General features: G+C 42.7%; 1 protein-coding gene across 1 annotated transcript in view; it reads left to right on the top strand.

Annotated features, from left to right (window-relative positions):
• The window catches only part of MYBPHL (myosin binding protein H like), an 85,033-nt gene extending 83,018 nt beyond the window's left edge, over positions 1-2,015 (top strand). The window contains exon 8 of the mRNA XM_075851159.1: positions 1,884-2,015. The gene's annotated coding sequence lies outside the window, so the exon portion shown is untranslated. The remainder of the gene's footprint in view (positions 1-1,883) is intronic.
• The last annotated feature ends 23,416 nt before the right edge of the window (positions 2,016-25,431 follow it).

Raw genomic sequence — 25,431 nt, 5'->3', positions numbered from 1 at the left:
TTGCCATCCAAAGCTGATTCCATCAGGTCAGCTGGACTGATGACGTGGCTGAAATGTAGGATCCATCTAATATCTATCACATTTAAGTTCATAAACGTAGATGTGAAAGTTATTAACTGGATCCTGCGTATCAGACACGCAGGACTAGCTTTTAGCTGAGCAGTCGGAATCGACTTTGATGGCAAGATACATCTATGTATTTAGGATACATAGAAGCTGCATGGCACTATATGGTCAATACCTACAGGGGACCATGGCACTATCTACATGGGCACCGTGGTATTTTTAGGGGGTTGGGAAAAAAAAAACCTAACAAGTAAAGTTCATCCATTTTTTTTAACGACCATAAAAAACGGATGGCAAATGGCGGTTAAAAACCGTCAGACAGACGGAAAATGGATTCAAATTTTGAGACACACTGATGCAAAACAGCCATGAAAAACTGACAGTTGATCCATTTTCAACTGCCTTTTTTTTCACGTCGTGTGAATATAGCCTTATAGTCCTCTTCACTTTCCCCTCACTACGATCCAGGCTGACGGAGAGAGAAGACAAATTGTTACATAGCTGTAACAGTGTGTGTATGTGTGTATGCACTCCAATTAAAAGTGAAAAAAGTAATTTTCTTTATTCGCCCTGGTGGGACATTTCGGCTCTAACACTGGAGTCTTTCTCACGTATGATTCATGCGTACATAGCAGTGATTTAAATGAGGAAATAGCAATTGGTCCTTATTACAAGTGTTTCAGAACATTTTTGAATGGTGGATCTATAAATATATATATATAATTAAACTAATCTAGAAAAAGAAACCCCCATTAGTCTTATAAAATAAAAAAAAAACAAGTAAAAATAGTTAAGATATTCAAAGCGGTTGCAAAGATATTATCGTTTAAAGAAGTGCATATCAGAAATGGAAAATTTGACCTGGACACAGACATCAATGACCCTTGGTTATGAAAGGGTTAAATCAACTAAAAAATGTTTCAATGAAATGAAGTGGCAAGAAATGTACAACTTTTCCAAAATTTAGGCTTCATGCATACAATATGCAAATTTTGAGGCATACATTAGAAATTTAAATTTACAGTATGCCCTCTAAGTCCGTGTTCCCACATAGCGTAAACACTGCAGAATTTCCTCAATGGAATTGTGTGCAGAAATTTCGCAGCACTTAGAGTAGAAGCAAAGTGGATGAGCTTTAGAAAATCTCATGCCCACGCTAAATAAAGTGACCTGCGGTGCGGAATTTAATTGCGCAGAATGTCAATTTATGCTGTGTTTTTGTTGGTTTTCTGTTGCAGGTTTTCCCATTGAATTCAATGGGGATGCAGAACCCACAGAAAGCCAAGTGTTGCGAATTTTACGGCGTAAACTAAGAGATTACCCCGCACGAATCGCAAAAAAAAATCATAGTTACCCGGAACGCTCTCCTTCTTCCTGCAGTCCGGCCTCCTGGGATGACATTTCATCCCATGTGACCACTGCAGCCAATCACAGGCTGCAGCGTCACGTGGCCTGCAACGTCAATGTGGTGCGATTTTTCGGATGAAATGTACTGCGGGTACCAGATTCCAGGTCGGGTACGCTGAGTGGTTTTTACACCGTGTATCCGACCCGTGGGACACAAAAATCTACCAGTTTTTGCGGCCATGTGAATGCATCCCGGTTTAAATTCCTGCTTGAATATTGCACAATATTTGGAATAATTCTGCAATAACATGTTTTCCTTGGCCAATTATTGCTCTGATATGGCTTCAGACAATATTACATTTTGTGCTTGTGGTCATGCAGCATACCATTTTAGTGCAGCATTTAAACAGTAGAAAAGTAGAAAAATAAATGTTTGATTTCACTTGTTTTTTTTTTTCTTTGTATTTTAGGAAGGATATCTCGGTGTGCTTCATCTAACATCACAAATAATGTCAGAATGCATTGATAGCTTTTAAAGTACATAACATAAATAAGTTTGTTGTACTGCCTGGCATCTGTTTTCTGTTGGCAAATAAAATATATTGGCACAAAAATGTGTGGTGTTTACTGGATCCGACTTAAGCAATTTGTTGCACGAAGTATTGCAATAACAACAGCTCTGTATGCATCAATTATTGACTATATTTTTTTCTCCCTTCCCGCCCTATGCTGTAATTGTATATCACAGTTAGCATGTATTCTCAAGACCACTGTACTATTACCGCACGGTGATGGTGCGGGCACAGGAGGTGTGCCCACACCATCCCTAGCGGTGGTTCGCTGTTTTATACAGCCGACATCCCGCTCTAACAGCAAGGATTGAAGATAACTCTGATCTTGTCCATTTAACCCCTTATATGCTAGCAGCATGTAAGGTGTTTGACAGAGGGAGGGGTTACCATGATTGATTACCATGACAGCCAGTAACAAACAAATGCCCCCAGGACTGCCATAGATTGGCACTCAGTATCACTGACAAACAAAATTATTTTGGAAAACTAAGTATTGGTATTATTTTGTATTACATTATATAATGTTACTTAAATGTCTGTCCCTAACCCCCTTCCTTCTCTGATTGACAGGGCCACTGAAGTTTCACGAGTCAAATCGGCCCTACTTCGCATGTGCCGATTGCGTCACACTAATCAGTGCATAGTGTGACGTTATCGGCGCATGCGCTGTACAGCCAATTTGACCTGTAAAACTTCAGTGGCCCTGTCAATCAGAGAAGGAAGGGAGGGAGGCACATACTGGGGAGAGAAGGGGGAGCTGTTTTGGAACAACGGTGACGCCCTCATTCCTCCAAACTGCTCATTTCCACATCACAAATAAATGTATATTTCTGCAACGGAGTCCTGCTACTGAAAAAGGAAAATAACATTATATTTAGGTGAGGCTACACTATCTTACTGTGGCTACACTATCTTACTGTGCTGCTGCTTTTATAGGGCAATTTCTGGTGACAGACTCCCTTTAAAGGCTATGTACGTACACGTTTTAAAATCATTTTTTATTTTTTTTTATATCTGTGTGATATGTGCAACTTTCAAAATACTTTTTATTAAAAAATATTTTTACTCTAAGAAGCTTATTACACTATACTATAATCATCTCATTAAGATGAATTCATCAGTACAGCCCTCCTTTCTTAAATCTTGGGAGTTGAAACTTAATACTACTTTTTCTGACAAGGACACCAAGGTTTTTGGAAACGCCCTTGGGACCTCTAGATGTATTAAATTACAAGAATCCTCATACAAACTGACCTTTAGGTGGTACAAGACTCCCTGGGTATTGCATAAAATGTGTAACAAAATTTTCCCAGACTGTTGGAGGTGACCTAAAGCCCCGGGATCATATCTACATTTGTGGTGGGATTGTGAGAAAATCTCCCCCTTTTGGGCCCAGATACAAAATATCCTATATACTATTACTCATTCCTCTATTGTTATTTCCCCTCGAGTAGTGTTCCTAAACCTGTGGCCAACATTCCCTAGGGGGGCCCCCAAGGAGCTATGGTTACAACTCTTCGCGGCCGCCAAATCTCTGATACCGTTGTATTGGAAGACCGAGGTAATGCCACCTATAATCCACTGGTTTAGGAAGGGAGCCCAGCTTGCGAGAATGGAGGAGCTCTCGCATCTTGAGTATCGCTCTCATGCCAAATAGCAAAAGATCTGGGCACCCTGCTTTGCGTTCTGTAAAAATTACTCCTTTCAACACCTTTGGTGTGCAGACCCTCCTATGTCTGATAATGTCAATTGATATTCTGATTCCCTTCTATTCTGGGTCTAATTTCCAACAGACCCACAAGGCCTGATGTTCTTGGAGACCTCTCTCCTTGCGCGTTTCTTTTCCCCCCTTCTCTCCCCCCTCCCCCTTGAAGTTGGTGCCTGTGATAAGACCATACACCATGACGTTCATACTACCTTAATGTTCTGTTTGTATGATTTGATTTGTCTATTATAGAGATAACTCTTTGTATACACAAGTCTTCTTAGTGTGAATTCTAACAATTACTTGTATATTGTGTATACAGTGGCTCTTACGCATATTGCAAATACAATATTGCCCCTCTGTAAAACCTCAATAAAACGTCATTGGATATAAAAAATATTTTTACTCTTTGAGATACAGCTGGTTTGTATTCTGTATACAGAGCAGCTGTATCGTGCGATAAAACATTAATCCGTCAGGTCCACAGGATAGACGGGTTCAGTGAAAGCAGGTCCTGTGCGTGTGACACGCAGGATCCACCTGTAATCAGTGGCGTAAGTACCGCTGTAGCAGCCGTAGCGGCTGTTACGGGGCCCACCGGCATGGGCCCCCACTATGGCCGGAGGCTCCGCTAGCTGCCGCTATGGCTGCTACAGCGCGACGCCACTGAACACTACGGCAGAGCAGGCAGGTATCTCCCCGCTCTGCCATTAAACAAAAAACATGTGTTAGGGATCTGCCAGGTACTTCATCTAGGTATACTCCTGGGATTAATCAATCCACACCTGAGGCCAGACCTGTTCGACTGACACCATCTCCCACCAACCAGGGTGGCAGGCTCAGGAGTGGGAGAGCCTATCGCGGCCTGGTCTGTCGGAGTTAGCTCCGCCCCCTGTCCTTTATTACCTGCCCTGTTCTCTCCCTCAGTGCTTGTAATTCTTTTGGATTCCTGGCCCCACTGCTGCTTGCTCCAGCCTGCTTCTGCCGTGCTTCTGCCTTGCTGCAGTTCTGCTTGACCTGCTTTGCTTTGCCCCTGGCTTGCTTCTGTCTCCTTGCCCGCTTGGGTGTACTCACTTCGTCCTGGTCCTGACTGTCCGTTCGCCGCTCCGTTTCCTCGTGGCGTTCCGTGGCTACTGCCCCTTCCCTTGCATGTTCCCTGTTTGTTTCCCTGTGCACTTAGACAGCGTAGGGACCGCCGCCCAGTTGTACCTCGTCGCCTAGGGCGGGTCGTTGCAAGTAGGCAGGGACAGGGCGGTGGGTAGATTAGGGCTCACTTTCCCTTCACCTCCTTCCGGCCATTACAACATGTATCCCCTATCCACAGGATAGGGGATACATGTGTGATCGCTGGCATTGATAGGGAGAACGGGGGACTGAAAGAAATGTGACCAGCGCTCCTTTCATTTTTATTGAGCTGCACAGACGCCGGAAGTCAGAGGTTAGTCATGGAGAACTTCGGGGGACTTTCGGTCCCCCGTTCTCCTTATCGCTGCCAGCGATGCCCCCTCTGTAGATAACGCCAAACAGCCCCCCTGTAGATAACGCCATTCAGCCCCCCCTGTAGATAACGCCATACAGCCCCCCTGTAGATAACGCCATACAGCCCCCCTGTAGATAACGCCATACAGTTCCCCTGTAGATAACGCCATACAGCCCCCATGTAGATAACGCCATACAGCCCCCCTGTAAATAATGCCATACAGCCCCCCTGTAGATAACGCCATACAGCCCCCTGTAGATAACGCCATATAGCCCCCCACTGTAGATAACGCCATACAGCCCCCCACTGTAGATAACGCCATACAGCCCCCCTGTAGATAACACCATACAGCCCCCCTGTAGATAACGCCATACAGCCCCCCTGTAGATAACGCCATACAGAGTCCCCCCTTTGTAGATAACGCCATACAGCCCCCTCTGTAGATATCTACAAAGGGGGCTGTATGGTGTTATCTACAGGGGGGCTGTAAGGCGTTATCTACAGGGGGGGTCTGTATGGCGTTATCTACGGGGGGCTGTATGGCGTTATCTACAGGGGGGCTGTATGGCATTATCAACAGGGGGGCTGTAAAAAAGGCACTATCTACAAGGGGGGGTTGTGTGACACCCAGGGGAGGGGGGGCCCCAGTCAAAAGTTTGCTATGTGGCCCAGTCTTTCCTAGTTACGCCCCTGCCTGTAATCTATCACATTTAAGTTAGAACATAGATGTGATCGATAGTGGTTCGATCCTGTGTCAGACACGCAGGACCTGCTGACACTGAACCCGTCAGTCTCGCTCACCTGACAGATACAGGTTTCAGTGATCGTTACAACTGCTCTGTATACAGTATACAAAGCAACTGTATCTCAAAAAGTGAAAATAATTTTTACTAAAAGTATTTTTAAAGTTGCACCAATCACACTGATTGACATAGTTTTTTATAAATAAAATTGTCTAAGGTGTACATAGCCTTTAAAAACAATACCGCTAAAAATGCATGTAAAAAAGACCCATTACTCACCTGACAAATCCCCTGCCATTCTAGTGAAGCCCCTCCTCTCTGCTTACTGTTCAAGTGATTACTGCAGTCAATCACTGGCCTCAGCGTCTTGGACTGTAAACCACTGAGATAAGTAATTGGCTGCAGCGATCACGGGGGTATACTGGCACGTCATCGCTACAGCACAGTAAACAGTGGTGAGGAGCACTCGAATCACTGCGCTGGAACACAGAGGGGGATTTGTTAGGTGAGTAATGGGTCTTTTATTGTTTTATGGCATCCCCTGCCCTCTTGGTGACATTTTTGCCGATCTTGGAAAATACTGTATTAAGAAAAAAATAATTAATTACGTTCTTATTTTAAGAAAAAAAATAAATACAAAAAATACACACAGGCGCATTATATATTTGTATGGAGTAGATCGTGAATACAGAGTCCATGTAATTCTTTGGAGCTATTTACACATCTGTATTTCTATATAGCTGTATTTTAAGTATTTATTTATTTATTTCTGGCATTTGTTTACATACCTCCCCCTTATTCGCCCTTTGTACTGAATCATCTGTATTCATCCAGCAGAGGGATAATTGTCAGATACTCACGTTCTGTCCAACTGTGCATCCAGAATTAAAACTGTGGCAGGCAGTTCCGCCAACCCACAGAGATCCCTATTGGCAGCATTTTGTGAGGAAACAGGTTTTAAAGATGTATGGAGGACGAAACATCAAAATAAAAAAGCCTTCTCATGTTACAGCCAGACATATAATTCAATGTCTAGAATAGATATGCTTTTGGCGAACGGGAGTGGCTTGGATATAATTGAAAGGATGATCTACGAACCTTCTGGGGTCTCGGATCACTCTCCAATGGTGGTAGATCTGAAGACAGGTGAGGATAGGGTCCGCGGTGCTGCCTTACAAACATCAATCCACACTGGCTGTCCATCATCAATGGTCATGCTTTAAAGGGGTTTTCCACCTTCTGACAACTGATGACCTATCCACTGGATAGGTCATCAATACATGATCTGTGTGGGTCCGACACCCGGTCCCCGCACAGATCAGTTGGTCCGCTGCCTCCATGCACCGGAGGTACATGCCGGAAGCACTTAGCTCCGGCCACGGAATAGTAGCCGAGCTGCAGTACTGCAGCTCTGCTCCTATTCAAGGGAATAGGAGTGGACCTGTAGTTCTGCAGCACGGCTGCTATTCTATGTACGGAGTCAACTGCTTCCGGGCTCCGTACTTGGCATCATGTGCCATAACATCCGGAGCGGCTTGTCGGTGCGAGGTCCAGGTGTCTGACACACACCGATGATATACTGATGACCTGTCCAGTGGTCATCAGCTGTGAGAAGGTGGACAACCCATTTAATTAGACTACAAATATTATCCTTTTGGGAAATGAACTTAAACTCTACTCGTATACATTGAAAGCCATTTTGAGAGTAGTTTTAATAAAGTAGATTACATTCTTGCGCAAATCCTTTGGACAGAGAGAGAGAATTAAAAGCTCAAATAAAACATTGAGAGGGGGAGCCCTCGAACGATCCAACGGAGACAATTATAAATAACCTGCCATTAGCCAGAGGTACATATAAGAAACATCTTTTTGTAACAAAAATACTTTTGTGAGACAGGTAGGCTGGTATTATTTGGAACCAACAAGGTCAGCAAAACATTGTCTCCATTGGAACACGTCTGGGAGCTATAACACAGGACAAGGAAGAAATTAAATCTGCATTTAGAAGATTTTTCCCTGAAATGTATCTCCATGATTGAGGTGGACCAAACTAGGATTGAAATAAATCTAGAGCAAATAAAGTTCCCGGCTCTCTGGAACTCAGAGGGCATCATTGGAGGAGCCATTTTCCCTGGAGGAATTAAGGGTGGCGCTTAAATCATTTACTGGGAATTTGTCACCTGGCTCAGATGGTTTTCCATTTGAGATTTACAAGAAATACGGTGATTTTATTCTACCAGTATTGTTGGAAGTCTTTAATGAATGTAAAAAACAGGAAAAACTGCCTAGTTCTATAATGGAAGATGTTATTGCCTTAATATTAAAAAATAATACAAATTCTAAGGAGGTAAAGTCATATAGACTTATCTCGCTATTAACCCCTTTATGCCTTTGCAAAATCCATAAACACTATATCCACAGCGGCCCCTCTGTCTAGGCTTCTGCTTACCTCTTCATAAAAACAAATCAGGTTGGTTTGACAACTTCTGCCCTTAGTATACTATTTTTTGTGGCATCATACAATAGATTGGGAGTCATTTCAGGATGTAGAATGCACAGACGATCCAGTGGGGTTTGTGTTTTCCTGCATAAACAGCAGTTTCCATTAATGAAAAGGCCAATTAACGTCCACCATGATAATGATCTACATTCTGGTCATCTCATGATCCTGTTCGAGAGAACTAATGTACAGTCGCTGCTGGACCATAAGCCTCGGAGCCCCATCATCTGGATTGTCCACAACACCGAGGATCTTACAAGATGAAGCAGATCATCCACAAGAAGCAGAGGAGAGACTACTGTAGCCGGGAGGACGTCTGGCACCATTACAGAGATCATAGTCGAGTCACAGCAGTGAATCCACACACCTGTGAGCTCCTGCTGCTGACAGTGACGGGACGTAGCGCAGCTGCTGGTCAGAAGTTTTCCCAACACCACTAAATACGAGAATGGAATCAAAAGAAGGCGTACTGTTACTTTAAGAGATTTTCCATTATAAAACATAAATAAAAAGGAATGGGCAGGCATATACCTTATACATAGGTCCATACAGGTTCTAAACTAATGTGATACATGCAGACAACGGTCCCTTTGCCTCACTGATTTGTGTAAAAAGAACAACTACCATGTGTTTGAAGCACGTAGACGCAATATACCAAAAGTGCAGCTCCTATAACGACCTGTGTCCATGGTAACAGACTACAAATAAACCCTGTAGTCAGCTGGAAATATGACTGCAGGATCAGACTACACAGGGTTTGTTGTCTGTTACTACGAAAACACTTTGCTCTGCATAAAAGCCACACAAAACAAGATTGTGAAAAAAGTATTCAAATCTAATTTAGTGCAGATCTGCTCCTGCCAGACAGGGACAGGCCATCAGAGTCCTTCAGTAGTGCAGCCTCAGGCCTGTAACCTCTAGATATAAAAACAAAGTGTTCAAATTCTCCTTTAATATGGTATGTATTATACATTGTGTACACACACACACACACACACACACACACACACACAATATACATGGACCCTGTGGGGGAGGGATTCCTCCTCGATGGGACAATCTCCAGTGATCAGCACTCACCGCTTTCGGTCTTGAAGCAGAATCTTTGCTGCAATCCCTTGTGTGAGTTGGAGCAGGTCATCACCTCTGGACTTGTACATCCCTGGTCTATGTATCTGGCCCGGGAGATGATCTTGCAGGTGTAGCACTGGAGGCCGCAGACTGCAAAAAATGGGACATTAAGTAGTTTAAATATTTACTATAACCCAAGATCTCCGGAAAATGTTATAAAAAGGTGTAATTGTCCGGACAAGGAATGGTATGTGGAGTTTTTCTAAGAAAATAAATAAAAAGACCCTCATGCCCTCTTTAACAAAAAATAAATGTTGCAGTACTTAATTTGGTTGTCAAAATGAAAAAAATATATAATGTTGCAGTACCAGTTATGGCCACAAGATGGCGAATAATATATTGTAATGTAATGTAGGACAAGCCTTTCATATGAAGCTTGTATAGCAGAACAAGTGCTGCTCTGCCATCTTGTGGCTATTATTAGTACTGCCACTTTACATCTGTTACATACAGTATTAATAATGCAAGTTACAGCCACAAAATGGCACACAAATATTTTGTACAATCCTATATGTGATCATCCGCTATACATGTGCAGTTGAGAGCACCATGTAATAGGCAGTGCTGCCTATTAAAAAAATTATTCTATCCTCCTTCTGTTATTTAGATATCGGTGCCATTATATTTGGCGCCCAATATGTAAATAAACCTCTGAACTGTCAATGGGGCCTGTAAATCGCATGGAGGCGTGTAACATCGCTGTGACACTGTCCAATCAGCTACGGACCGTGTCACAGCTGCTTGTGCTGGGTGATCTCTCTCGCGAGATCACAGTGTTCCCTTCCCTGTCTGAGAAGAGATGGAGAGGATAGAGTGCACCGCGGAACAGAAGAATGTGAATTATTCTTCTTCTGTTCCGTGGCAGCGGGAGTATTGTCGGCAGAGGTGTCGGGGCTGTGCGTGACTGCACGCTCTCACTCTTCAGCTCTCGACAAGACTCTGATCTCTCGCGAGATCACACAGCCCAAGCAGCTTTGACACTGTCCGTAGCTGATTGGACAGTGTCACAGCGATGTTACATGCCTCCATGCCATTTACAGGCCCCATTGACAGTTCAGGGGTTTATTTACATATCGGGTGCCAAATATAACGGCTCCGATATCTAAATAAGAGGAGGGTAGGAAAAAAAATTAAAGTGAGACAAGGTTTGTGCAGCCCTTCCCATTACATGGTGCTCTCAACTGCACATGCACGGGCAGGTGAAAGATTCTCTTTAACCCCTTAATGACCGGGCATGTTTGTACCTTAATGACCAAGCCAGATTTGTCAAATCTGGTATGTCTGACTTTATCAGAGAATAACTGTGAAAGTTTTGAATATCCAAGTAATTCTGACATTGTTTTTTCGTCACATGTTGTACTTTATTTTAGTGGTAAAAGTAGACTGATACAATTTGCGGAAATTAATTAAAAAATAGAAAAATGGAAGAAATTTTGTAAAAATTACCATTTTCCCCTATTTTTAACTGCAATAGGTCACATATGTACACACATACAGTACAATTTTTTTAATTAAATATATATTTCTATCTCTTTACTCTATTTTGGCAGCACTTTTGAAAAAAGAAAAAAAAATTTCAGCAATTTGGAAGACTTACAAATTGAATAATAATTTTATACATTTTGAAGTACATTTTGTTTTCCTGCACCAAGCCAGGTTTTCAGAGGCTCATAGGTCTCAGAGTGATGGAAACCCCCACAAATGACCCCATTTAGAAAACTAGACCCCTTAAGGTATTTACCAAGGGGTATAGTAAGTATTTTGACCCCACAGTTTTTTGCTAAATCTAATACATAGCAGGTGAAAAAAAAAAAATCACTTTTTTTCATAAAAGTATCAGTTTGAAGACCAATTTCTTTGTAAAGCGACCATGAGAATGAAGAAACACACCACAAAATCTATCACCCTGTTTCTCCTGTTTTCAAAAATACCCACATGCGCTGCCTGGACACACGGCAGGACCCAAAAGGAAGGGAGCACCCGGAGGCTTTCAGGACTCACACACACACACACACACACACACACACACACACACACACACACACACACACAATATACATGGACCCTGTGGGGGAGGGATTCCTCCTCGATGGGACAATCTCCAGTGATCAGCACTCACCGCTTTCGGTGTAAATTTTTTTAAGGTGGGCACTGTGCATATTAAATAATGGTATATTGTAATAGTTCGGACTCCTACGGACGTAGCGATACCAATTTTGTTAATTTTTTAACATTACTTTAGAAGAAAAATGCGAAAAGGTGTTTTGTTTTTTTAACTTTAAAAAAAAAAAATTCTCACTACTAATAAGGCTGTTTTGCGCGCGCAAAAACCACTTGACAGCTCCGTGTGTCATCCGTGTATGATGCGCGGCTGCGTGATTTTCGCGCAGCCGCCATCATAGAGATGAGGCTAGTCGACGTCAGTCACTGTCCAGGGTGCTGAAAGAGTTAACTGATCGGCAGTAACTCTTTCAGCACCCTCGACAGTGAATTCCGATCACCATATCGAGCAACCTGTTAAAAAAAAAAAAAGACGTTCGTGCTTACCGACAACTTCCCTCCCGGCCGTTGCCTTGGTGACGCGTCCTTGGTGACGCGTCCTTGGTGACGCGCCTCTCTTGACATCTGGCCCCACCTCCCTGGTTGACACGGCAGTCCATGTGACCGCTGCAGCCTGTGCTTGGCCTGTGATTGGCTGGACCTGTCACTTGGACTGAATTGTCATCCCGGGAGGTCAGACTGGAGGAAGAAGCCGGGAGTTATCGGTAAGTCAGAACTTCTTTTTTTTTTACACGTTCATGTATATTGGGATCGGAAGTCACTGTCCAGGGTGCTGAAAGAGTTTAACTCTTTCAGCACCCTGGACAGTGACTATCTCATGACGTCGCGTACCGGAATTTTTTTTGCCGTGTTCGGCCAAAACGAGTACGGCCGAACCCGGTGAAGTTCGGTTCGGTTGACCGGGTTCGCTCATCTCAAAGACACTCCGTTTGGATGTTTGTAAACAGAAAAGCACGTGGTGCTTTTCTGTTTACATTCATCCTTTTGACAGCTCTTGCGCGAATCACGCAGTTCGCACGGTAGTGCTTCCGTGCGGCATGCGTGGTTTTCACGCACCCATTGACTTCAATGGGTGCGTGATGCGTGCAAAACGCCGAAAGAACGGACATGTCTGCACGGCCCCATAGACACATATAGGTCCGTGCAACGCGCGTGCAAATCACGCGCGTTGCACGGACGTTTTTCCAGTTTTTTGGAATAAAGCCTAACTATAATTCTTCTACACATTTTATTAATCAATCCCCTTAGGGGACTTGATCCAGCGATCATTGGATCTCTGGTAGAATACACTGCAATACTAATGTATTGCAGTATATTGTTATTCTTACAGGCTTCTGTAACAGAGCGATCGCTGTACCTGTCCGTTAGTACCGAGGGGGCCTGCTGTAATACACAGCCGACACCCACAGTGTATGGAGCGGGCTCAGCACGTGACGGGCAATTAAGTCATAGTGCACAAAGGGGTTAATGCACAGCGGATGGTTCAAAGTGAAAATTGCAATTTTCCACTGATACGCCATTTTAGTGCATAATATGTTGTGCCCAGTTTGTGCCACAGAAGACAAATACCTCATAAAACGTTAAGCGGGTTCTCTCGGGTATGGCGACGCCATATGCGTGGGCGCAAACTGCTCTTTGGGCACGCTGCAGGGCTCAGAAGGGAGGGAACGCCATTTTGCTTTTGGAGCGCAGATTTTGCTTGGAAGTTTTTCTGTTTTGGGTTTTGCTGGTATTTCAGTTTATAATGTGGGGGCATATGTAATCTGCGGAGTACATCAGGGCATAATAAGAGGGTATAATAATGGGGTAAATAAATAATATTTCATAGATATGTGCCCGGTGTCGCACTGATAAATGGCGCCTGATCTTATCCGCTTTTGAAACACTCTGCACATTTTGCATCGCCATATTCTAAAAGCCAGAACTTTTTTATTTTTTCACCACCGGAGCCGTGTGAGGGCTTATTCGTTGCGGGACAATCTGTCGTTTTCATTGGTACCATTTTGGGGTACATGCGATTTTTTTTTATCACTTTTTATTCCATTTTTTTGCAATCCTGAGCAAAAAACAGGAATTCTGACACCGTTTTCTAGGTTTTCTTTTTGCGGCGCTCACCGCATGCTATAAGTGACATTTTTACTTTATTCTGCATGTTTGTACGATTACGGCGATACCATATGTATATAGGTTTGGTCCCTTTTTTTAGCGTTTGCGCAATAAAATGACTTATTTATAAAAAAAAAATTTCTGTGTCACCATATTCTGAGAGCCATAATTTTTTTATTTTTTTTGTCAAAAAAGCTGTGTAAGGGCTTGTTTTTTGCGGGACGGATAGAAGTTTTTATTGGTACTATTTTTGGGAACATGCGACTTTTTGATCACTTTTTATTCTTTATTTAGGGAGCGGTGGTGACCAAAAAAATTGTGATACTGTCGTCGTTTTTTATTGATTTTTTTGGGGGTGTTCATCGTGCGGGGAAAATAACATTACAGTTTTATAGTTGGGTTCGTTACGAACGCGGTGATACCAAATATGTGTACTTTTTTAACGTGTTCATTTTTTTTCTATAATAAAAGTCTTACTATAGGAAAAAAAGCATTTAGTGTTTATAGAACTTATAACTTTTATTTTTACACTTTTTTTAAAAACATTTTTATTGCTTTTTTTTTACTTGTCCCACTAGGGGACACTTAGACTTGCAGCTTTGATCGCTGCTAGAGTACATTACACTACACACGTAGTGTAATTTACTCCAACTGTCATTGTGACGTAACTGTCATACTGACAGGAAGCCTCGGAGGACCGGCCAGAGGCTGCTCCTCCGAGGCATTCGTACATGGCAACCCGGAGGTCATTATCTGACCTCCGATTGCCGTGACAAGCATCGGTAGCCCCCACGATCACTTCGTGGTGGCTGCCGATGTGCTTCAAACCACTTAAATGCGGCGACGGCAATCCGTCGCCACACTTAAGGGGTTAATTGCCGAAAGCAGCGGCGATGGTCCGCTGTCCGGCGAGACTGATATGTCAGCTGTCTAGGACAGCTGTCAGCGCGCGCCTGTCACTCTGTGTTTACACAGAGTGACAGTTTGAAATGCTGACGAAAATGAACGTCCTGGTGCGGGAACTAGCAGCCGACCAGGACGTTCATTTTCGTCCTTGGTCGTGAAAGGGTTAAAGCGATGCTTGAAAATTTGTGAACCCTTCAGAATTTAATATTTCTGCATAGATTTGACCTAAAACTACATCAGATTTTCACAATACTCCTAAAAGTAGATAAAGACAATCAAAATCAAACAAAGGAGTCAAAAATATTCGACTTTATGATTGATCTATTGTAGAAATGTTCCAATATCACATTTCTGTGAGTGGCAAAAGTATGTGAACCTCTAGGATGATCAGATAATTTTAAGGTCAAATTAGAGTCACAGTGTTTTTAATCAATGGGGTGACAATCAGGTGTGAGCGGACGACATGTTCTATGTAAAGACAAGGGATCTATCAAAGTCTGATCCTCATAACACTTGTTGGTAGACGTGCATCATGGCACGAACAAAGGAGAATTCTTTAGGAGCTGTAAAGTTCAGACTCCACCAGTCCACAATCAGACAGATTGTGCACCAGTGGAGGAAATTCAAGACCCTCCCCAGGAGTAGTCGACCAAAGATCAGGCCAAGAGCAAGACGTATAATAGTCTGCAGGATTACAAAGAAACTCAAGGTCACCTCTAAGCAACTAAAGACTTTTCTCACATCATCTAATGTTCAGCAGTCACCATCAGGAGGACACTGAACAATGGTATGAATGGCAGGAGTGCAGAGAAAAAGTGTCTGCTCTCAAAATAGAACATTGCTGCCCGTCTGCAGTTTACTAAAGATCACAAAACTACCGGAACCATGTTTAGTGGACGGATGATACAAGAACAGAGCTTTTCCGTGTAAATGAGAAGCGTTATGTTTAGAAAGGAAAACATGGAATTCCAGCATAAAAACCCTCATACATCTGAGAAACGGCGGTGGTGGTATCTGGACCAGGACGGCCACCATCATTGATGGAGAAATGAACTCTGAATTATATACCGCGTTCCAAATTATTATGCAAATGTTATTTTTCGCTGATTTTCCTAAATAGTTGATGCAAATGACAGTCAGTATAATCTTCAAGCCATCAACCGTTGGAGTATAATGCAAATTTTATTGAACAAATCTCCTAATGATAACAGATTTTTTTTTAGAAGTAAAAAACTCAAAATGCACTGTTTATTATGCACAACAGAGATCAAAACATTTTAAAGGTTGTAAAGAGAACTAAAATGGTAATTTGTTGAATTTACAGCAACAGGAGGTCATATTTACTGTAACTCTATGTTGTGCTCTTTTCTAAGTCATTCATTTGTAAACCAGCCTGAAGAAGGAGCCTCTGTGCTCTGAAAGCTTCATATATAATTTCTCATTAGCCGATAAAGGTCTCATACCTATAATACTTGTATTTTACACAAAAGTATTTAACATTGTATAATAGTTTCTGGCTGACCCGGTACTACAAGATTTCCTACTGTATTACTCATGGCCATAAGTTAGCATCAGCATATTGTACATAACGTCCTCTTGCGGCCGTAACCGGTACTGCTGCCCTCCTTTTTGGGGGTTTATATCCCTCACTACCAGGACTGGGATGAGGAGTAGGTTAAGAATTTGTACTCGGCACACCTTGCTTGTGTTACAAAAAAATATATATTTTTATTATGGATTCCAGAGGCTGCATGTGCGACGTCGACGTTTCGGTCAGACAGACCTTCAGTAATCGGCGGCTTACCGCTCTGTGTTGAGCGCCAACACAGAGCGGTAAGCCGCCGATTACTGACCACAGCAGCGCTATATACGCATCATAATTTGTACCGATCCAGTCCCCAGCACGGCTCAGTGCCCGACGAAGGTCTGTCTGACCGAAACGTCGACGTCGCACATGCAGCCTCTGGCATCCATAATAAAAATATATATTTTTTTGTAACACAAGCAAGGTGTGCCGAGTACAAATTCTTAACCTACACCCGGGTTGGGACCCTACCTCGAGCACCCAAAGAAACCAGTGCCATCTGAACACAACCATATATGGGATGAGGAGTAGGCAGAGGAGGAGTCCATCTAGCCCTACTGCATGTGGGATTGGTGGATTTCTCTCCGGGTGCCAGAGATTTACTTTTTCATGTATTGTTTTCTGCAAAAATATTGATTGCAAAATACTGGAAATCTACAAAATTTTATATGTTAACAATAATTGTGTTATGGAACGCACTTTTACCTCTATTCAAGGGTCCTACGCTCGTACTTCCTTATGGGATCAGTGGACTGACTCTACCTACTCCGACATAATCTTATGGTTACCTTAGTCGAATATGTGGTCAATTTGTCGTGTCTGGATCTGGAGTTTTGTTTGTTTGTTTGTATGTTTCCTTTTTTTTTTTTCTGTAAAAAATGTGATCCTTATCTCAATGCTTTGGTTGCAAAGTTTCATTGCTGTATGTAATGATTAGATGTATAGTGGATCAATAAAAATCTGTTTATTAGAATTATAGGAAGGGGTTGTTTAAAAAAATAAATAAAAATAAAAACAAAAAAAAAATAAATATATATATATATATATATATATATATACAAACGCAAATGAGCAGCACTCAATGTCCAAAATCCACCATGTGAATGGGTGCAAGCGGGTAATCCTGATCCACGGATTATGAGTATAATAAGAAGAAATCCCACAGCACACCGGAGTAATCAAAAAGGGTGGTTTATTCAGCCAACACAGCCGCAACGTTTCTGTCTTGCTTTTTCAAGCTTTTATCAGGCCCCCCGGCTGCCATAGAAGACACCGGCACCCGGCGATCTGATCACTGGGTGTCAGTGGAATGAGAGGGAGCTCCCTCCCTCTCTCCAAAACAGCTCAGATGCTGCGCTCGCTATTGAGCGCCGCATCTGAGGGGTTAAACGGGTGAGATCGATACAGATATCGATCTCACATGTTCGAGCAGGGACGCCCCCAGCTCTCAGCTACATCTGGCAGCTGAGAGCAGGGAGATTTAACGGCTCGATGCTCTGTTTATTTATTCTGTTGCAGCACCGTGAAAATGCCATTGCATCAGAATAAAGCCCGTTAGTGGCCTTTGCCAAATGATTATTCTAAAAACAAAATATATGAGAAATGTTGTAAAAAAAAAAAACAAAAAAAAAAAACTTTGCATTACCAGTTATAACCATAAAGTGGAGAATATATTGTACAAAAGACAGGATATGAAACTTACATAGAGCATAATAATAATAATGCCCATTTGAGGCCATATTGACAGAGCAATTTATTCCGTTTTTTATTCATTGCATTTCAAAGGCCATTACTGTTTTTTATTTTTCCATAGACATAGCCCTGAAAAAGGCAGCGAAAAAGGCAAATGGATTCCATATTAACCCCTTCAGGACTGAGCCTGTTTTGGCCTTCAGGACGAAGCCGATTTTTAAAATCTGACATGTGTCACTTTATGTGGTAATAACTCCGGAATGCTTTTACCTATCCAAGCGATTCTGAGATTGTTTTCTCGTGACACATTGGACTTTATGTTACTGGCAAAATTTGCCCGATAGATTCAGTATTTAATTGTGAAAAACACCAAAATTTAGCGAAAAATTTCAAAAATTAGCATTTTTCTAAATTTAAATGTATCTGCTTGTAAAACCGATAGTAATACCACACAAAATAGTTACTAGTTACCATCCCCCACATGTCTACTTTAGTTTGGCATCGTTTTTTGAACATTATTTTATTTTTCTAGGACGTTACAAGGCTTAGAACTTTAGCAGCGTTTTCTCATATTTTCAAGAAAATTTCAAAAGGCGATTTTTACAAGGACAAGTTCAGTTCGGAAGTGGCTTTGAGGGCCTTATATATTAGAAAGTCCCCATAAATCACCCCATTTTGAAAACTGCACCCCTCAAAGTATTCAAAACAGCATTCAGAAAGTGTATTAACCCTTTAGGCGTTTCACAGGAATTTAAGCAAAGTAGAGGTGAAAGTTACAAATTTCATTTTTTTATACAAAATTCATTTGTAATACATTTTTTTCTATACCACAGAAGGTTTTTCCCAAAAAATGTAACTTATTATTTATTGCCCAGATTCTGCAGTTTTTAGAAATACCCCACATGTGGCCCTAGTTCGGTCATGGACTGAAACACAGGCCTCAGAAGCAAAGGAGCACCTAGTGGATTTTGGGGCCTTCTTTTTTTAGCATATATTTTAGGTACCATGTCAGGTTTGAAGAGGTCTTGTGGGGCCAAAACAATAAAGACCCCCAAAAGTGACCTCATTTTGGAAACTACACCCCTCAGGGAATTTATCTAGGGGTATAGTTAGCATTTTGAAACCACAGTTTTTTTGCTAAATTTATTTGAATTAGTTTGTGAAGATGAAAATCTACTTTTTTCTGAAAAAACGTAGAAATTTTTAATTTTTTCAAGGTATAAAAGAGAAAAAACACCCCAACATATGTAAAGCAATTTCTCCTGATTATAGCACCCCTCAAGGAATTTTTCTAGGGGTAAAGTTAGCATTTTGACCCCACGGTTGTTTTGCTGAATTCATTGGAATTATTCTGCAAAGGTAAAAATCGACTTTTTTTCTGAAAAAAGGTAGCCATTTTTAATTTTTACAAGGAATAAAGGAGAAAAAGCACCCCAACATTTGTAAAACAATTTCTCCCGATTACGGAAATATGCCATATGTAGTAATAAACTGCTGTTTGGGCTTATTTATTGAGGGACGAGCGGTCGTTTTTATTGGTGCAACTTTTTGGTACATACAACTTTTTGAGCACTTTTTATTACATTTTTAGGTAGAGCCAAGGTGACCAAAAAAACAGCGATTTTGCCGTTCTAAATTCTTTATTTTTTACGTGAGACGCTCCATACATCACCCCCACACTACGACATGCTATGTCATGGTGCGCGCAGGGGTTAATGCGCAGCGCATGGTGCGGAGTGAAAATTACAATTTTCCACTCATATGCCATTTTAGTGCACTATATGTTATGCCCAGTTTGTGCCACTGAAGACAAATAACTCAAAATATTAACCGGGTTCTCCCGGGTATGGCGATGCCATATCTGTGGACGTAAATTGGTGTTTAGGCACGCTGCAGGGCTCAGAAGGGAGGGACGCCATTTGGCTTTTGGGGCACAGAGTTTGCTTGGTAGTTGTTCTGTTTGGGGTTTTACTGGTGTTTCAGTTTCTAATGTGGGGGCATATGTAATCTGTGCGGGGTACATCAGGGTACATGTTATCTGTGCGGAGTACATCAGGGTACATGTTATCTGTGCGGGGTACATCAGGGTATAATAAGAGGGTATAATAATGCAGTAAATAAATAATAATCCGCAGATATGTGGCCAGTGTCGCACTTATAAATGGTGCCCGATCTTATCTGCTTTTGGAACACTCTGCACATTTTGCATCGCCATATTCTGAGAGCCAGAACTGTTTTATTTTTTCTCCACCGGAGCCGTGTGAGGGTTTATTCTTTGCGGGACAATCTGTAGTTTTCATTGGTACCATTTTGGGGTACCAGAAATTTTTTTGATCACGTTTTATTCCATTTTTTGGCAAGCAAAGTGACCAAAAACCATCAATTCTGACAATGTTTTTTATTTGTTTTTTTTATGGCCTTCACCCTGGGCTATAAATGACCATTATACTTTATTCTGCGGGTCGATACGATTACGGCGATACCAGATGTATATAATTTTTTTATGTTTTGCAGCGTTTGTGCAATAAAATCACTTATTTATAAAATAAATAAATTTTTGTGTCACCATATTCTTAGAGCCATAACGTTTTTATTTTTCAGTCAAAAAAGCGGTGTAAGGGCTTGTTTTTTGCGGGACAGGATGTAGTTTGTATTGGTACCATTTTGGCGTACATGCGACTTTTTGATCACTTTTTATTGTATATTTTGGGAGGGTTGGTAACCAAAAAATTGTGATTCGGGCACTGTTTTTCGTTTATTTTTTTCGCGGTGTTCACCGTGCGGGAAAAATAATATTACAGTTTTATAGTTAGGGTCGTTACGAACGCGGCGATACCAAATATGTGTACATTTTTTAACGTGTTCATTTTTTTCCTATAATAAAAGTCTTATTATAGGAAAAAAAGCATTCTTTGTTTATGTCACTTCTAACTTTGATTTTTACACTTTTTCAAAACATTTTTATTATCTTTTTTTTACTTTTTTCACTTGTCCCACTAGGGGACACTTAGACTGGCAGCTCTGATCGCTGCTGGAACACATTACACTACACACGTAGTGTAATGTGTTCTAACTGTCATTGTGACGTAACTGTCACACTGACAGGAAGCAGAGGAGGAACGGCCGGAGGCTGATCCTCCGAGGCTTCCGTACATGGCAACCCGGAGATCATTGTCTGGCCTCTGGTTGCCATGATAAGGATCGCCAGCCCCCGCAAATACATGTGGGGGGCTGCCGATCCGCTGTAAACCTCTTCGATGTGGTGATCGCAATCGACCACCGCATCGAAGGGGTTAATTGCCGATTTCAGCGGCGACAGGCCGCTGATCGGCAACGGGGAGAGCAGGGCTGACACCCTGCACAGTTAACCACTGCTGCGGTGTAGCGCCGCACGGCGGTTAACTTTTAAAGCGCGGACGTAACTGTACGCCCAGGTGCGCGAAGTTACTGCTTATCTGGACGTACAGTTACGCCAAGGTGCGGGAAGGGGTTAATCTACGGGGATATAAACAGTGGGACCAGTGGCGGATTAAGTAGACCATAGGCCCTGGGCTGTTATCCAAACTTGGGCCCCCCTTCTCCACCGCCGCCCGGTAACTATTGTTAAAACTTCCTTTTTGTCCAGACATTAACAAATGGGTGTTACTACTACCCTTGTCAAAAGGCAGTGTCCCCACATACTGACAGTCTCCAACCATCGCTGACAGTATCGCACCGTGTAGGGACACATTCTCCTGACAAGGGGAATAGTAACACTTATTTGTCTATCAGTCCTGGACTGCACAAAGACTTTGTGAAATACAAGGATTTCCTATAATAAACATGTCAGTAGAGATGACAGATTGTCTATAAACCTAGTGACTCACAGGTGACGACGCAGTTTTTTTCCTCTTTTCTAGTCCAGACTTCATGACGACTTTTCCCGGCTATGACCCATTTCTTCAGAATTTGCCACTCAGATGTCTTTGGCTCCTCACTTTTCCCAACATTTCCACACCTATAAACAAAGATAATATTATCATGGTGCCACACACTGTGCCCCTAAATATAATAGCACCAAACACTGCGCCCGTGAATAAAATAGTACAAACACTGTGTCCCTAAATATTATAGCACCATATACTGCGCCCCTGAATATAATTGTGTCAAACACTGTAGATAGCACCACACACAGCCCCCTGTAAATAGCGCTACACAGTCCTCCCCCTCTGTAAATAGCGTCACATAGCCCTCCCCCTCTTGTATATAGTGCTACACAGAAATCTCCCTTAGATATAGTGATACACAGCGCTCCCTTCTATATAGTGCTATACAACAATCCCCCCTCGTATATAGTGCTACATAGCGTCTCCCCCCTTGGACCTGCAGCTCTTGTAATTGCTCAGTATAATGTCCCCCATAGCTGCCCCCACAGTATATTGCCACCCATAGCTGCCCCCACAGTATAATGCCCTTCATAGCTGCCTCTACACAGTATAATTTTCCCCTTAGCTGACCCTACACAGTATAATGCCTCCATAGCTGCGACACAGTATAATGTACCCATAGCTGCGACACAGTATAATGCCTCCATAGCTGTGACACAGTATAATGCCACCATAGCTGCAACACAGTATAATGCCTCCATAGCTGCTACACAGTATAATGCCCCCATAGCTGTGACACAGTATAATGCCTCCATAGCTGCAACACAGTATATTGCCTCCATAGCTGCGACACAGTATATTGCCTCCATAGCTGTGACACAGTATAATGCCTCCATAGCTGCAACACAGTATAATGCCTCCATAGCTGCAACACAGTATAATGCCCCCATAGCTGCAACACAGTATAATGCCCCCATAGCTGCAACACAGTATAATGCCTCTATAGCTGTGACACAGTATAATGCCTCCATAGCTGCTACACAGTATAATGCCTCCATAGCTGCAACACAGTATAATGCCTCCATAGATGTGACACAGTATAATGCCCCCATAGCTGCAACACAGTATAATGCCTCCATAGCTGTGACACAGTATAATGCCTCCATAGCTGCAACACAGTATAATGCCTCCATAGCTGCGACACAGTATAATGCTTCCATAGCTGCGACACAGTATAATACCTCCATAGCTGCTACACAGTATAATGCCTCCATAGCTGCGACATAGTATAATACCTCCATAGCTGTGACACAGTATAATGCCTCCATAGCTGTGACACAGTATAATGCCCCATAGCTGCGACACAGTATAATGCCTCCATAGCTGTGACACAGTATTATGCCTCCATAGCTGCTACACAGTATAATGCCCCATAGCTGTGACACAGTATAATGCCCCCATAGCTGTGACACAGTATAATGCCTCCATAGCTGTGACACAGTATAATGCCCCCATAGCTGCAACACAGTATAATGCCTCCATAGCTGCTACACACTACAATGCCCCCATAGCTGTGACACAGTATAATGTCCCCATAGCTGTGACACAGTATAATGCCCCCATAGCTGTGACACGGTATAATGCCCCCATAGCTGTGACACAGTATAATGCCCCCATAGCGCCTGCCTGCACCGAGCCGCTCACGGCAGAGTGAATGCTGGAGTGAGGCTCCAGCATTCAACCCAACTGAAGCTGCATCCTGAGGACGCAGATTCAGTTGGAAGCGGGACAGCGCGGCAGCTAGCAACGCTGCATAGTTTTGCGGTGTGTGCGGTTCGGGCCGAACCGCCCATATTATAATCCGCCATTGAGTGGGACCCTATAGCATATAGAAGGCTTGAGCATTGGACAGTTTGTTTTTTGCCATCTTGTGGTCATAATAATGCCTCCATAGCTGCAACACAGCATAATGCCCCCATAGCTGCAACACAGTATGATGCCTCCATAGCTGTGACACAGTATAATGCCTCCATAGCTGCAACACAGTATAATACCTCCATAGCTGCAACACAGTATAATGCCTCCATAGCTGCGACACAGTATAATGCCCCCATAGCTGTGACACAGTATAATGCCTCCATAGCTGCGACACAGTATAATACCTCCATAGCTGCTACATAGTATAATGCCTCCATAGCTGCGACACAGTATAATGCCTCCATAGCTGCGACACAGTATAATGCCTCCATAGCTGCAACACAGTATAATACCTCCATAGCTGCTACACAGTATAATGCCTCCATAGCTGCGACACAGTATAATGCCTCCATAGCTGTGACACAGTATAATGCCTCCATAGCTGTGACACAGTATAATGCCCCCATAGCTGCAACGCAGTATAATGCCTCCATAGCTGCTACACAGTATAATGCCCCCATAGCTGTGACACAGTATAATGTCCCCATAGCTGTGACACAGTATAATGCCCCCATAGCTGTGACACGGTATAATGCCCCCATAGCTGTGACACAGTATAATGCCTCCATAGCTGCGACACAGTATAATGCCTCCATAGCTGCGACACAGTATATTGCCTCCATAGCTGTGACACAGTATAATGCCTCCATAGCTGCAACACAGTATAATGTCTCCATAGCTGCAACACAGTATAATGCCCCCATAGCTGTGACACAGTATAATGCATCCATAGCTGCAACACAGTATAATGCCCCCATAGCTGTGAAACAGTATAATGCCTCCATATCTGTGACACAGTATAATGCCTCCATAGCTGCAACACAGTATAATGCCCCCATAGCTGTGACACAGTATAATGCCCCCATAGCTGTGACACAGTATAATGCCCCCATAGCTGTGACACAGTATAATGCCTCCATAGCTGTGACACAGTATAATGCCCCCATAGCTGCAACGCAGTATAATGCCTCCATAGCTGCTACACAGTATAATGCCCCCATAGCTGTGACACAGTATAATGTCCCCATAGCTGTGACACAGTATAATGCCCCCATAGCTGTGACACTGTATAATGCCCCCATAGCTGTGACACAGTATAATGCCTCCATAGCTGTGACACAGTATAATGCCTCCATAGCTGCAACACAATATAATGCCCCCATAGCTGTGACACAGTATAATGCCTCCATAGCTGTGACACAGTATAATGCATCCATAGCTGCAACACAGTATAATGCCCCCATAGCTGCAACACAGTATAATGCCTCCATAGCTGCGACACAGTATAATACCTCCATAGCTGTGACACAGTATAATGCCCCCATAGCTGTGAAACAGTATAATGCCTCCATATCTGTGACACAGTATAATGCCTCCATAGCTGCAACACAGTATAATGCCCCCATAGCTGTGACACAGTATAATGCCCCCATAGCTGTGACACAGTATAATGCCTCCATAGCTGTGACACAGTATAATGTCCCCATAGCTGTGACACAGTATAATGCCCCCATAGCTGTGACACGGTATAATGCCCCCATAGCTGTGACAGAGTATAATGCCTCCATAGCTGCGACACAGTATAATGCCTCCATAGCTGCGACACAGTATATTGCCTCCATAGCTGTGACACAGTATAATGCCTCCATAGCTGCAACACAGTATAATGCCTCCATAGCTGCAACACAGTATAA

This window comes from Rhinoderma darwinii, chromosome 2 (genome assembly GCF_050947455.1).
Source record: "Rhinoderma darwinii isolate aRhiDar2 chromosome 2, aRhiDar2.hap1, whole genome shotgun sequence".
Classification (NCBI taxonomy): domain Eukaryota; kingdom Metazoa; phylum Chordata; class Amphibia; order Anura; family Rhinodermatidae; genus Rhinoderma; species Rhinoderma darwinii.
The sequence above is the reverse complement of the archived record's forward strand: the minus strand, read 5'-3'. Positions and strand labels throughout refer to the sequence as shown.